Raw genomic sequence first — 16,040 nt, 5'->3', positions numbered from 1 at the left:
TTTACTTTTTCTTTAATTAAAATTCTTTTTTAAAGAACCTGATTGCTTTTTCATTGTTCTTAAGATCCAAGGGTTTGGGTCTGTGTTCACCTATGCAAATTGGTGAGGATTTTTATCAAGCCTTCCCCAGGAAAGGAGGTGTAGGGCTTGGGTGGATATTTTGAGGGGAAGACGTCTCCAAGTGGGTTCTTTCCCTGTTCTTTGTTTAACACGCTTGGTGGTGGTAGCATAGGGTTCAAGGACAAGGCAAAGTTTGTACCTTGAGGAAGTTTTTAACCTAAACTGGTAATAATAAGCTTAGGGGGTCTTTCATGCAGGTCCTCACATCTGTACCTGAGAGTTCAGAGTGGGGAAGGAAACTTGACAAACCCTAAAAAGATTCTGAGGTTTGTTTGGGGTAAAAACCTAGAAGCTGAGATATTATCAAATGATCCAACCCTCAGGTGTCTGGGAAATGGATTAGCTAGATGTTAGAAGAGGCATTTTCTGGAGATTTCTGGTCCTCTGTTCTGCTTAGGCTTTTAGACTGCACCATTGCATCTAAAGGGCTTCCTGATTCTAGTCCTACACAGAGAACTGTCAAGAGGACTTTTTTTTCCCCCCCAATATTTAATCATTTCTGCTTCTAGTCCCAACCACAGCTAGGAAATGCTGAGAACTACAAAAATGAAAAGCAATGTCACTGGAGCATTTTAAAAATTCTAAATGATTTGGGTTTCATTTTTGACTAAAGGTTTAAGTCTGTTCTTATTTGTATAGCTGAACCAGTACGCCCAGCTCACTTCACAATGGGAGGTCATTACAAAAAACATGCCCCATGCCCAAACAGGCTGGCCAGGTTGTAGAGGAGAAATGGATGGAGACAAAGGAACCTATCAAAGGCAGACCAGGCTGAAGTGCGGAAAGGCTCCTAGGTGTGTTAAGCTCCAACCAAACTTTGGTTGGTTGTACTTGGACTTCTATAGTTATTGCTGTTGCAGGAGAAAGGTATGGGCTGGGTGGGGGATCTACAAGGTGGAAAAGCAAATAATGGCTGGAAGGTCTCCAAAGAGGGGTACGTTTTCAGATTTCCCTTGGAAAGCTGAATTCAGGGTTTTTTCTCTCTCTCTCACACACACACACACTGCCTGCCAGCTTCTCCCCTTTTACTCCAGCTCTCTTCAACGTCTTTGCGTTGTTTCTTCAAGAAACACTGGTGGGGCGATGGGTGGCACAAAAATGTTTCACAGGCCCAAAATGCTAAGCCTGACTCGGCTTGTTGAAATGTTCAGCTGTCCCTGGGGCTGGGATTGAGCTGACTCAGGCAGCTGCTGTGTGCAGCTGCCACAGATGCTACCACCGGGACTCCCCGCCTGTAAACCCTACCAGTGCCAGTGGGAGTGCCTGGGGAAATCACTACATATACGTAACCTCTCCATTCCCAGGGCTGCTGACTGCTCCTGCGACGCATGTGGCCAAGGACACCCGCCTGCCACCACCACTACTGTGGGAGCTACCTAGAGGAGCCTCCACACGGTTATGGCGAGGGGAGTGCCTGTTGGATCGAGAGGTGCAGAGCCAGCAGCGGAAGAAAGGATGGTGCATGAATATGGAGTGGCTGGAATGTTTTACACAAAATGTCACTGACGGAGGCAGAATATTTTTACAGAAGCCCCTTGCTCAAATTTTGGCAGCTGATCACTGGTTGCACTTGAAAGAAAATGCATCGGTCGTGTGCTAGAGCTATTTTTCGTGAACATATAGTGCTCAGTTATGCAGCCACATCATACAGGCAGCTCCCAGTGACCTCAAGGGCTGTTGCTTGTATGCAACAACTCCCTCATCAGACCTTTGGTGTCAGAATTGGTGCAGTATTAATTGAAAAACGAATGCTTCCTTGAAAAGTGAAATAGTTGCTGCCAGAACTTCCCAAATTCTAGCGTCACAGCTTTGTCAACATGATGAGATTTCCCTGTAGCTGACATCCTGCTTTAACCCGTTTGTATTTTCCTTGCAAAATTGTGAAAGAAGTTCCAGTTCACCAGCTCCCACTGACAGTTCAAGAAGTCTAAGGGGAGTTTGGATGAATGTTTAACTGATCCAAATCATTCTTCCAGCTGATGGAGTGCCCTGCGGTCAATAATGTAGTATTCTCAGGACCAGCTGGTAAGTGATTAAAGGGCTGTTAGTTTAGTTTAGGCCCAACATTTAGATTTTGCAAAAATACGGGAAGGGGAGGAATTACAAAACCCTGATAGAGATCAGATGTGTTGCATTCATTAATTACAGTCATAAAAACTTTCTTTTTTAATTTAAAGATCCTACTGCAATGTTGGAATCACAAATGCTGCAGAGTTATACAGGAGTGCATGGGAACCAGAAAGTGAAAATAACTATGGTCAGAAAGTGAAATTGACCACTCCAGTTTCATGCCCACCCTGGCTGACCTGCAGAACATAAACCAATAGTTCAAATTGTAAAAAGGCTGATTCACCAGTATTCACCTAATTTAATGTCTATTTTTATATTCCACTGGATTTATACTGATGTGACTCCACTAAACCAGTGTAAAACTGGTGAATCAGGCCCCCAGATAAGTCTTTCACTGTGAATAACCTATTAGGTTATAACACTAATAGTAAGTAACACAGATAAGGGAAAATCTTTTTTTATTTTCCTGCTCAATGTGAATTTATATTGACAGTGTTCCCTTAAGTTATGGGAGAAGTTTGTATGGTGTATTATTTAAAATGTTATCATGTTCATTAATATTTTCAAATTGTGCTAAACCCCGTGTGCATCATTACACAGGTGAACAATAAACAATCATACATTAAGCAAACACAACGTAATCCAAGAAGAAGCCTGTTATTGTATTTTAGGATTAGATACACACACTGCCTCTCACTGAGTTCACAGCCCGGCCATAACCAGCTCTTACAAAAGCCCTTGAGAGTGAGACTCACAGTGTCCATTATATCGCTCTGTCTGGCAATAAACATGTGGAGGGGAAATCAGCGTAAAACATCGTGTGAACGTGAAAGAAAAGGAAAAAATAAACTACTCATCATGCACTCAAACAACAAGGATTCAAATAATCAGCATATCCCACCTGCTCCTCGGAACCCTCAAATCTCGGTTAGATTCAGACAAAAAATACAGCAAGTTGAAAGGATTTGACCAGCCTAATTCTGGGGGTGGAATGGTTCTCAGCAAACACCTGCTTCCCTCGGGGACCAGATCCAACCAATATTCAGCCTAGTCCAGTCAGACAGGAAAGACCCTTCATTGCTTCCCTCGGGGACCAGATCCAACCAATATTCAGCCTAGTCCAGTCAGACAGGAAAGACCCTTCATTGCTTCCCTCGGGGACCAGATCCAACCAATATTCAGCCTAGTCCAGTCAGACAGGAAAGACCCTTCATTACACCAGATGGTGTCATCTGTGGGAGGAGAAAAGAGAATTAAAGCAGGATACACTATAGCCTCAAGGTACAAACAGAAACCTCCAAGAGCAAATCCCCAAATGTAGACTAATGCCATCTACTCCATAAAGTCCCTATTTCTAGGAACAAAGAGAACAGGCAGTAACTACTGTTTCCATAGGGTTCCATAGTTCCTCATGAAGGGAACGGGAATGAAGCAGAACATAAATGCCTCCCTCTGTTAGGTCCATAATTTAGAGCCTGTTTCTGCTCTCACTTACACTCCTGTAAATCCAGGAGTATTTCCACTGACATTAATAGTTACACCAGTGTAAAACCAGGGAAAGTAAATTAGGCCATTAGTCATTACTCTCTGTGTAGGTTGCCTGAGTTAACCATTGTTTTCCAGCCCAAAGCCATCCCACCATAATCCCGTGTTTGCATCATGATGATGTCTTGATATTGCATCATCAGGCTATCCTGCAACAGCACAGTGTCATTGTCAGAAACTTGGCAGGAGGCACACCAGCACTGCCAAATCTGAGACTGGTGGCAACCATAGTCTCCAGAGTGTCCATGTCCATTATTGTGTAATGAAGTCTCTATTCTGCATGCTGAACACACAATTGAGCTGCTTCTGAGAACAGGAAAATACATGTCTGGCCAGTAAATTTTACCTGAGGTCAAATGGATTATAGCCTTGGAAAGGCCCCCTGTCAATCTAGCATCCTGCTTCTCTAAAGACAAGCTAAGTATGACCTCCCCAGGAAAAGCTGTTCTTCTCTTTCAGGAGGTTAGGATATGACACTCATCAGAATAGAAACTAATTCAAGAGCCCTGAAAAGTGAGAACTTTCTTGCATGTTTTAACCAGGAATATATGTTACAGATTTTCAGGTCCTCCCGTGATCCGCTTGATAGATATTGCTCAACAACTTGTCAACTTTTGGACCTGACAGACCCCATGACTTGAGTCTGAAAGATACAGAAGGATTTGCAGGCCCTAGGAGAGATGATGCAGTGTTGGAGCCTTGCAGAATAGAGAGAAGTGGACCCCCAAACTAAGTTGGATCCCAAATCTGCTGTCAAACCCCCCACACTGTGAATTTCTGAACCCACATCATATTCCTATCTCAGAATGTCCTGTTTTCCCAAAATGCATTTAATGAGCATCAGATTTCTCAGGGACAGCTTGGAGAAATACGTCTTAGAAAGTATTCTGCCAGCCGAGTGGGAGCCAGAACACCTGGATTGTATTTCAAGCCTTTCCACTGAGTCACTGGGGCAAGTCACTTGCCACTTCTGTTCCTGTTGCCCACATGATTAATGGTGAAGATAATGCTTCCCTCTGTCACGGAGGAGTGGGGAGGTGCTGAGAGGATTTATTCAATAGTGCTTTTAAATGCTTTGAGATCATCCCATGGCTGCAAATGCAAATGACGATTATCCTTTACTTTTCTTGAATTAAAGACGTTTGCATGAGAACAAAAGAAGACGTTGCCTTTGCCTAATTTGCTCATGTTGATGACTATTCTGTTTTGAAAAGAATGACACTGATTCGAGCAATCAATGCTCTTTGTTCATCAGGGTATTTTCCCCTTTGTCCAGAAAATGATATTGATTATACACAGATCAGTGCCAATGAAAATAAAGAGATGGAGCTTGTGCTGGCTTGGCCCCAGCTGTTATAATCCACGGCAGCAAACCTGCTCCTTTTAAAACCCCTAATTTCAGAAGGATCCCAGGCCCTGCTGATTGAAATAGCATTTTCCCCAGCTCCCTAACCCTAGCGGAAACTAGGTAGCTACAGGCCAGGCCAGGTTTTCTGTTTGTGCCAAGCTGTCTCCGCATGTGCCCTGGCATAGTCACGCCCTTGTGCTTTCATTGTAAAGCTCTGACCTCTCTGAGATAGACTGACCTCTTGGAGGATCTGAACGACATTGTTCCTAGTATTCATCTTGCTGCAAGGTGCCATGGAACTGCTTTCTTGAGCTATTTCTGACCTGGCTGCTTCCCGCTCTGCTACATGCACCCAATAAGAGGGAGCTTGTTTAGAGCACAGAGCCAGGAGTCTGAGGTCTAAACAATGAGGAGTCCTTGTGGCACCTTAGAGACTAACAAATTTATTTGGGCATAAGCTTTCGTGGGCTAGAACCCACTTCATTGGATGCATGGAGTGGAAATTACAGGAGCAGGCATAAATACATGAAAGGATGGGAGTTGTCTAAGGTCTGTTTCCCAGTTCTGCCATTTACTTGCTAAATGATCTTGGGGCACAATCACTTTAGTGCCTGGTCCTGCTCCACTTGAAGTCAAAGGCAACCTTCCTATTGACTTCAGCGGTTCAGATTCAGCCTTAAACTCTGGTTTCCCTGTCCGTGAAATGTGGAAATAATTCTTGCCTTTGTCACAAGAGAGTTGTGAGGATCGACTGATTATTGTCTGTAAAGAGTTTTGCAATCCTAAGGTGGGCAGCACTACAGAAATGCAAAATTATTGTAATGTGAACGTGTGTATGTATCCCTGCCTTCCTTGGACACTGAACTGCTCTGTAATGCTGACACCACGGCATAGACACCAACTCCGGGGGGTTTTCCAGGGCTGAAGTCTTGATTTCACAGCTGCTACCAGAAGCAGAAATTCCAAATTATCATACAAGAACAATTCTTGCAGTCTTTCCAATCAGCTGAAACCAGGCAATACTGGAAATCTAGCAAGAAAGCCTTTTCTTGTGATGTTTTCAACCAGATTTCTTTACTGAAAGAGATGAATAGGTTCAAATACATACCTGGTAAAGTCTTAGCCTTCTATATATATATAAACATTTGCATTAACAACAAGAAACTTGAAAGATTTGGCTGTTGGGTGAAATCCTGTCCATTTGCAATCAATGGGGAGTTTTGTCGTTGACTTCATTGAGGATGACATTTTTAATGCATTGCTTGGCTCCAATAGCATTGAAGCCAAAAATGAACAGAAGGTTGCTGCACCCTCCAGATGCTTAGTAGTTAAGGAACTGTAGCTGGAGAATTTGGGATTTTTAGAGACTAGTTTTGAGCCTTCGTACATATAATGCAACCACTTAAGCATGTAAACAGGATTACATATGGTTTAAAAACGTGATTATTCATATAAAAACAAAAATACGACGTGGCAACTTAATCCTCTACTTGTGTTTTGTCTTTGCAAGGTGGGGACCCTTGGACTTCCATCACAGACCAGCTGACACACTATTCCAGCATTAACGGAGTTTCCTTTTGTGAAACCGGATCAGCTTAGAAAGAGACATCTGCTAAAGTCAGCAGCACTCACATGTTCCCTGGATCACACAACCTTTAATTTATTTTGCTTCTTTTTTTAAAAAAAAAGTCCCTTTTGGGGCACAGTGGGGATCCAGATCTCAGTTAGCATCTCTAGGCTATCCTGTGATACTGCTAGCAATGATTATGATAATGGTATGTCAACCTGGGGAACTCTTTGCCAGAGGATGTTGTGAAGGCCAAGACTATTAGAGGGTTCATGGAGGATAAGTTCATGGAGGACGGGTCCATCAAGGGCTATTAGCCAGGATTGGCAGGAATGGTGTTCCTAGCCTCTTGTTTGCCAGAAGCTGGGAATGGGCGACCAGGGATGGATCACTTGATGATTACCTGTTCTGTTCATTCCCTCTGGGGCACCTGACATTGGCAACTGTCTGAAGACAGGATACTGGGCTAGATGGACCTTTGGTCTGACCCAGTATGGCCGTTCTTATGGTGAGTTCATCCAATCAAAGGGCAGACATGAATTGGCATCTGAAAGAAACACAAGGTGATGTGGTTTTAAATAACAAATAGAAATTATTACACAGCATGAATCCTCACCCTGTTCTTTTTTTAATCAAGCACAAATCTGTCTTGCCTAATCTATCTATGCAGTTCTAATGTGCACAATACCACAGGATTAAGGTGCTGATTGTACATCAACGGATCACAAGAACATCCTGCCCCTCTGTTGCTGAAAGTTTGACAAACACACAGAGCTGTCCTGAACAATTCCTCACTCCTCCTGGAAACCAGGATTATTTTCTGTCAGTTCATTCTTCTGCCCATTTCTATTTGCCTTTGTTGTGTTCCCCCTTGCGCTCTTAAGATCCTGATCCACCTCTCAATGAAACCAATAGGAATTTTGTCATTGACTTCAGTGGAATCAAGATTGGGCCCTTAGTAATCTGTGTTATTGCAAATGCTTTCTGGATTTATTTATGCCTGTGGCATAAATAGTTCTTCCTTTCTGACGGACACGTAACGTCTCTGGAATTCAGTGAGAGGGAGGCACAGCCAGTCTGTCAGGAGGCAAGGAGTTCACGAGCAGGCACACGTGTGCATTGACAGGATACATACACCAGTAAAGAGTTCTGTTAAAGGTAACATAATTCAGCCACCAGAGTCTTCCATTCTCTCACCTATTCTGTTGCTAGCCTCTCCTGTTGTGGAACCCACCCGCTTCTCTTTCAGATCCATCCTTCCTTTCCATCTCAGGGCCCCTCCTTCGTCTCACCACACTTCCAGGGCTTGCAGTGCAAGCGGTTGGACATGGTTGAAAAGCAAGCAGAATGATTTCCATGCCTAATTTTCAAGCCCTGTTTGTTACATGTATGCTATAAGAGCTAGACATTCACCCCTGTGAGGGGAGGGAAACATTTCAAATGTGATTCTGATTGGGGATAAGGGAAGTCATCTTGCCTAAATTCAAACTCACTTAAACTTTTTGCTTCTGAAAGTTCAGCTTGAACTCCAACTGGTCTTAGGAACACCAAAAGTAGTTTACAAGGTTCACAGCACCGCCAGTTCTACAAGGTTTGCTCATCCCTATCTACCTATCTTAGGGTTTTATATAGCACCCCACACCACCGTGTCAGCCTGATCCACAGCCCATTGACGTCAATGTAAAGCCTCCCACACTGATGTCAGTGGACATTAGATCATGCCCTGTGTACTATTAGTTGTGACTAGCAGACATTAGCCAGTGTCACAGGGGGCTGATTCTTTACAGGGAGAAGTGTCTCAGTCCCATCTGTGACACAGCTAACTTCTCCGTCCCAGGTAGGGAAGATAAAGGTCATATGGCTAGTGAGTCATGTGACCCAATCAGTACTCTACCTTACCTACCCTGCAGAAGCCTGGGGGGAAGAAGTGGTGATGGTAGGTGCATGCAGGAAGGGTGGCAGGAAAGCACAAGGCAGGCAGAGGCCTGTGAAAGACTCCAGGTAGAAAAGCCTGGGAGCGTCTGCTTGGGAAAGAGCATGGAGCAACCCAAAGGTGCTCAGGAGAGGCTGAGGGAGAGCTGGGAAGGGCTGAAAACTGAGATCTGGTCTGTGGTACAAACTTATGTTGCTATAACTACACTGATAGGAGAAGCTCTCCTGTCGGCATAGGCAGTGTCGTCACTAAGTGCTGCAGCTACACCGGTGCAGTGCTGTAAGTGTAGACAAGCCTTTAGAGCAGACAGGCTGCTTGGGAAGGAGGGGCTGGGCTTAGCTTGAGATGAGGACAAAGACTTTGTGGTTTTTTGTTTTGAGTTTAGACTAAGGAACTTCTCTTTTCCCTAGAAGGGGTGGCCTTTTGTTAAGACTCAGCCAGAGGGCCAAGTCACTGCAGCAGCCAAACCAGACTATGGAGTTTTGAGGAGCCCTAGGAAGTGAGGTGAGAGTGATGTAGAGCCACTCCTGGCCATGAGGGGGTGCTCTGAAGATGGTGACCCTGTTCTGTGTTTCAGACAGCAGCAACTCTGAACATCAGTCTGGTGGTATCTGAATGTGCTGAAAATAAGAGGGTTGTTAAGGAGACGCTCCGTGTGACCTTTCTCATGCAAGTAGCTCTCTTTCCTCTCGATAGTCTGAATTCTAGTTCTCACCCACTCCAGTGTCTTCCCCCACCCCCGCATATTTGTTTCTGTGGGTAAGGGTCCTGCAGGTAGTTCTGCCCTGGGGCCCATCACTGCTGTACTTTAATCTCATAGGGCAGGTTTATGAGACATACCCTAGAGTATAATGTGCACAAGACTTGCTTGAAACAGTCCTGGGGACCAACATACAGTTGCACATAATCTGATAAAGATGATATGCCCAGTAAACTCAGGTGATGGGACACTGGGGAGGGAAAGAGGGAATTGGAAATTACCAAGGGAGGTCATAGAAAGCAAGGTGACTAAAGGGTTATAGACAAACTGTTGGAGAGCCCATCCGAATCCATAACCAGACCGGGCAGCCTGACTTCAATGCTGGAGGGGGTGGATATGCACTTTAAACCACAGTGTTATCATGAATGATTTGCTGTCAGTGGATTCCCTAAAATCCATGCACCTTGTTCTGTTTTCTAATTACTTTCTAACACCAACTGTCTGCAGTTAACATACAAACTAGGTTGCTCATGCTGAGAGACAGTGACCCCATGCACAAACTCCCTCCAAACTGACTGCTGTTCCTGTTACTAGAGTTTAACTTGCTGTATTGCAGTTCTAAGTATTAAGCACCATGACACCAAACTGAGGGCAAGCCAGAGGTTCTCATTTATCACTGAGGAATGCACCTCTTATGTTATCCACTCAGCCCCTAGGGCTCCTCCCCTATTCCCACTGTGCCTCTCAAGTAATCAACTTAATACCATGGTTTGCACCTTTAAATGCTTCTTGCATGATGTCACTGTTAACAGGTTTAGCTGCAAGCAAGGTCGTAAATCTGCTGCCATTAGGAGCATAGTCAAATAGGGATGTTTTCCACTGGTATCCTTTGTAGGGATGGATTCCTGTAGCTACACACGTCTACCCCAGAGGCATAATGTGCATGAGTTTCATCCTTTGTAAATTGGAGTAGGAGCCCCTTCAAAGCCAGGTCCTGGTGATCAGCACCTGCAGCTGACTCCTATTGACATTAGTTGATGTTGCAGGTGCTCAACCATCCCCAGGATTGGGTTCTGAGGGGCAAAAGGGGAGGCACTCACCTGGAAACCATCCAAAGTGAAATCAAGTGCCATATTCCCAAGGTTCTTTTATTGCAGAACTGATTATTTGCTCTTGTTGGGTTTTGTTTAAATTCAAATGCACTAATATTGACTGTACACCCAGCAGAAAATCTATCTAGACTGTAGACTGACAGTAGCTACCATGGCTTATTGAATTTTTGTTTTCACTGCTCTTAGCTTTTCTTCGCCTCCATGGTTTGTCTCTAATGAGACCAGCTGGGTGAGAAAGAGAGAGAAAGCAAAGAAATGGCTTTCCTGTGGGAAGGAGCCACTTTTGCTCCATATGACTGCCCAGCAGACTTCCCCTTCAGAGCAGCCTACCTCAGCTACTCCCATATTTGAAGACTGCCCCTCAAGTGGACTCAGAGCTGTAGTTTCTTCTCTTAACTATCTTGTGGATAGGGCTATCCTTACCCATACGCAAAGTACGCAGCTGCGTAGGGCACCAGGAAACCTTTCCTGGTGCCCTGCGCAGCTGCGTGCGGCTCCAACCCTTGCTCCGGCTCTTCCCCAGGGCCCCCATCCCACCCCTGTTCTCCCCCAGCCCCGCCCCCACTCCCTTGAGCTCTGCAGCAGGGCCGGGCCTGCGCTCACCAGCAGCGGGAAGTGCAGCGACCCGGCCGCAGCCACGCCGCCAGTGAGTGCTGTGGGGGTGGTTCCCCTCTGCCCCCCAAGCCAGTCCCCCTTACCCCACAGAGGCCTGGGGCCCCACCCCCATGGAGGGGCTGCGTAGGGCCCCAGAATTGCTAGGGACAGCTCTGCTTGTGGATTGCCAGATCTACAGCTTTCCAAAAAGCTCTAGCAGCAGCAGCTTGTGAGGTGGTTATTTTTCTAGCCACTTGTGGCATCCCACAAAGATAAAATCCGGTCACTTGGCCTAGTCAAGGTGAGAAGGGGTAGTGATGTGATAATCTCTCTCTGTGGGCTGCCATAGGCAGCAGTAGCCACCATTAATCAAATACCCATTGGGAGGATAGTTTCATGAGTTGGATGAAATCTTGTTATTGTATTGAGGTTGATAGGTGTGAATTTACCCTTCAGTTAGCATAACTGTAGGCATAAGCTGCACTGAATAGAAGTGTGTGAAGCCACCCAGGAGGTTTCGCTGAGTATTGTTTTGTTTGGGGGTGGTGGGTAGAACACCACTAGAAACGGAGCACAGATGCCAAAAGGAGCAGCTGAGAGCAGTGGCCGACCCTAGAAGAAAACGGGGGAGAGGTTTCTGGGTTAAGGGAGCCGGCAAATAGAGTAGTGTTGGTGGTGTGAACAAAAGAAGCTGTTTCCTATTGCAGGGGTTCTCAGACTTCATTGCACCGTGAGTACTTCCTGACAACAAAAATTGCTACCTGACCCCAAGAGGTGGGACTGAAGCCTGAGCCCCGCTGAGCTGGGCAGAGGGGCTAAAGCCAAAGCTCAAGGGCATCTGCCCTGGCCAGGGGGCCTGTAACCTGAGCCCCTCCGGCCACCCAGGGCTGAAACCCGAGGGTTTCAGCCCCAGGCCCCAGCAAGTCTAATGCCAGCCCCGGAAACCCCATTAAAACAGGGCTATGACCCACTTTGGGGTCCCAACCCACAGTTTGAGAACTGCTGTGCTAGCTGATTCCTCCTGCCTTCAGAGACACTGAACTCTGTGCGGTCTTTGCACAATTGTTTATTTACAAAGATACCTGACTACCACCAATTTCTGCTCCCACCTGGAAGACCCTCGGGGCTCCAAACTTTAAGTAGCTAGTTGGGTTAAAATGGGCAACAGTGTTTGAAATGAACATTCTGACTGGAGTGGATAGAACGCCAATTCACTGCTTGCTGTTAGAGGGTGAGTTCTTGCAAGCATCCTTAATTGCAACTGAATTCAGGTTTGGTGAAGTACCCAAAATTCTGAATCCAAACCCGGGCTGGAAAAATCTCCCAAAGATAAGGCATCTTACGAGATTTCCAGTAGAGACAGCTGCAAGTTTTTCACTAACACACTTTTTAAGCAGAAAAAATTAAGTGAAACATTACAAATTTGACAAATAGGAGGTTTTTTATTTTTTAATGAAAACCTGAAAACAAACACTTTATGGGTTTTGGCAACTGAAATTATACTTCTTGGAAAAAAACATTTCAGTGTTTGACTTTCTAATATAATCCGCCTCTTCCCCCCCAAAAAAACATTAAAATAAACTTAAAAAAAAACTAAAATAATATCCCCTTCATCAAAGCTTTTTGTGGGGGAGTGGAACTCCCAGATCAGCTGTAATTTCCAGCATTCTCGCTTCCAAACTAGGACAAAAATGCTGCAAAAACAAGCTTTCTGAAAGAGATCAATGTGAGCACCCCAAACGTCATAGTGTCTGAAACCCGGATCCCAATTCTGAGGCTCGAGCCCATCTGTACTTTCTTGTGGCATTTTGACCTTTCTGTTTCTGATGCCTAACCTAGTGAGGAGGGCTTTAAACTAGGTTCACCGGGGGAAGGAGACCAAAGCCCTGAGGTAAGTGGGGAAGTGGGATACCGGGAGGAAGCACAAGCAGGAGCGCGCGAGAGGGCAGGGGTCCTGCCTCATACTGAGAAAGAGGGACGATCAGCGAGTTATCTCCAGTGCCTATACACAAATGCAAGAAGCCTGGGAAACAAGCAGAGAGAACTGGAAGTCCTGGCACAGTCAAGGAATTATGATGTGATTGGAATAACAGAGACTTGGTGGGATAACTCACATGACTGGAGTACTGTCATGGATGGATATAAACTGTTCAGGAAGGACAGGCAGGGCAGAAAAGGTGGGGGAGTTGCACTGTATGTAAGAGAGCAGTATGACTGCTCAGAGTTCAAGTATGAAACTGCAGAAAAACCTGAGTGTGTCTGGATTAAATTTAGAAGTGTGAGCAACAAGGGTGATGTCATGGTGGGAGTCTGCTATAGACCACCGGACCAGGGGGATGAGGTGGATGAGGCTTTCTTCCGGCAACTCACAGAAGTTACTAGATCGCAGGCCCGGGTTCTCATGGGAGACTTCAGTCACCCTGATATCTGCTGGGAGAACAATACAGCAGTGCACAGGCAATCCAGGAAGTTTTTGGAAAATGTAGGGGACAATTTCCTGGTGCAAGTGCTGGAGGAACCAACTCGGGGCAGAGCTCTTCTTGACCTGCTGCTTACAAACTGGGAAGAATTAGTAGGGGAAGCAAAAGTGGATGGGAACCTGGGAGGCAGTGACCATGAGATGGTCGAGTTCAGGATCCTGACACAGGGAAGAAAGGAGAGCAGCAGAATACGGACCCTGAACTTCAGAAAAGCAGACTGTGACTCCCTCAGGGAACTGATGGGTAGGATCCCCTGGGAGAATAACATGAGGGGGAAAGGAGTCCAGGAGAGCTGGCTGTATTTTAAAGAATCCTTATTGAGGTTACAGAGACAAACCATCCCGATGTGTAGAAAGAATAGTAAATATGGCAGGTGACCAGCTTGGCTTAACAATGAAATCTTTGCTGATCTTGAACACAAAAAAGAAGCTTACAAGAAGTGGAAGATTGGACAAATGACCAGGGAAGTGTATAAAAATATTGCTCGGGGATGCAGGAGTGAAATCAGGAAGGCCAAATCACACCTGGAGTTGCAGCTATCAAGAGATGTTAAGAGTAACAAGAAGGGTTTCTTCAGGTATGTTAGCAACAAGAAGAAAGTCAAGGAAAGTGTGGGCCCCTTACTGAATGAGGGAGGCAACCTACTGACAGGGGATGTGGGAAAAGCTAATGTACTCAATGCTTTTTTTGCCTCTGTCTTCACGAACAAGGTCAGCTCCCAGACTGCTGCACTGGGCAGCACAGCATGGGGAGGAGATGACCAGCCCTCTGTGGAGAAAGAAGTGGTTCGGGACTATTTAGAAAAGCTGGACGTACACAAGTCCATTGGACCAGATGCGCTGCATCCGAGAGTGCTAAAGGAGTTGGCGGATGTGATTACAGAGCCATTGGCCATTATCTTTGAAAACTCATGGCGATCAGGGGAAGTCCCAGACGACTGGAAAAAGGCTAATGTAGTGCCCATCTTTAAAAAAGGGAACAAGGAGGATCCTGGGAACTACAGGCCAGTCAACCTCACCTCAGTCCCTGGAAAAATCATGGAGCAGGTCCTCAAGGAATCAATTCTGAAGCACTTACATGAGAGGAAAGTGATCAGGAACAGTCAGCATGGATTCACCAAGGGCAAGTCATGCCTGACTAATCTAATTGCCTTTTATGATGAGATAACTGGCTCTGTGGATGAGGGGAAAGTGGTGGACGTGTTGTTCCTTGACTTTAGCAAAGCTTTTGACACGGTCTCCCACAGTATTCTTGCCCGCAAGTTAAAGAAGTATGGGCTGGATGAATGGACTATAAGGTGGATAGAAAGTTGGCTAGATTGTCGGGCTCAACGGGTAGTGATCAATGGCTCCATGTCTAGTTGGCAGCCGGTATCAAGTGGAGTGCCCCAAGGGCCGGTTTTGTTCAATATCTTCATTAATGGTTTGGAGGATGGTGTGGATTGCGCCCTCAGCAAGTTTGCAGATGACACTAAACTGGGAGGAGAGGTAGATATGCTGGAGGGTAGGGATAGGATACAAAGGGACCTAGACAAATTGGAGGATTGGGCCAAAAGAAATCTGATGAGGTTCAACAAGGACAAGTGCAGAGTCCTGCACTTAGGACGGAAGAATCCCATGCACCGCTACAGACTAGGGACCGAATGGCTCGGCAGCAGTTCTGCAGAAAAGGACCTAGGGGTTACAGTGGACGAGAAGCTGGATATGAGTCAAAAGTGTGCACTTGTTGCCAAGAAGGCCAATGGCATTTTTGGGATGTATAGGTAGGGGCATTGCCAGCAGATTGAGGGACATGATCGTTCCCCTCTATTCGACATTAGTGAGGCCTCATCTGGAGTACTGTGTCCAGTTTTGGGACCCACACTACAAGAAGGATGTGGAAAAATTGGAAAGAGTCCAGCGGAGGGCAACAAAAATGATTAGGGGACTGGAACACATGACTTATGAGGAGAGGCTGAGGGAACTGGGATTGTTTAGTCTGTGGAAGAGAAGAATGAGGGGGGATTTGATAGCTGCTTTCAACTACCTGAAAGGGGGTTCCAAAGAGGATGGATCTAGACTGTTCTCGGTGGTAGCTGATAGAACAAGGAGTAATGGTCTCAAGTTGCAGTGGGGGAGGTTTAGATTGGATATTAGGAAAAACTTTTTCATTAGGAGGGTGGTGAAACGCTGGAATGCGTTACCCAGGGAGGTGGTGGAATCTCCTTCCTTAGATATTTTTAAGGTCAGGCTTGACAAAGCCCTGGCTGGGATGATTTAGTTGGGGATTGGTCCTGCTTTGAGCAGGGGGTTGGACTAGATGACCTCCTGAGGTCCCTTCCAACCCTGATATTGTATGATTCTATGCCAGTTGGGACCCAGAAGGGCAGTCATGCTAAAAGGGCAGAGACTCTTGTTTAAACACTTCAGAAGAACCTTTGTGCCACTTTCTCCAAAGTGATTCACCTTTCCACAGGAACAATATCCTCTCAGCCGCACTCTGCACCTGCAGGAATTCTGTTAGCTAAATCCGTGTTTGAAAATACAGACTCAACTGGCAGGACCCATCCAAAACACACAAGCAGGCTGGCAG

At 45.7% G+C, this 16,040-nt stretch overlaps 2 long non-coding RNA genes across 7 annotated transcripts in view; one reads left to right on the top strand and one right to left on the bottom strand.

Moving 5' to 3' along the window:
• LOC311518066 overlaps window positions 1–4,816 on the top strand; it is an 87,895-nt gene extending 83,079 nt beyond the window's left edge. The window contains exons 2-3 of the long non-coding RNA XR_014710884.1: window positions 1,425–2,145; window positions 4,293–4,816. This is a non-coding gene — a long non-coding RNA (uncharacterized lncRNA). The remainder of the gene's footprint in view (window positions 1–1,424; window positions 2,146–4,292) is intronic.
• The window catches only part of LOC311518064, a 129,347-nt gene continuing 115,970 nt past the window's right edge, over window positions 2,664–16,040 (bottom strand). For all 6 annotated transcript variants that reach the window (XR_014710875.1, XR_014710876.1, XR_014710877.1 and 3 more), the window contains 2 exons: window positions 7,054–7,197; window positions 2,664–3,422 (listed from right to left, as the gene is read on the bottom strand). This is a non-coding gene — a long non-coding RNA (uncharacterized lncRNA). The remainder of the gene's footprint in view (window positions 3,423–7,053; window positions 7,198–16,040) is intronic.

Source organism: Lepidochelys olivacea, assembly GCF_965140295.1.
Source record: "Lepidochelys olivacea isolate rLepOli2 genome assembly, chromosome: 3".
NCBI classification, from domain to species: domain Eukaryota; kingdom Metazoa; phylum Chordata; order Testudines; family Cheloniidae; genus Lepidochelys; species Lepidochelys olivacea.
The sequence above is the reverse complement of the archived record's forward strand: the minus strand, read 5'-3'. Positions and strand labels throughout refer to the sequence as shown.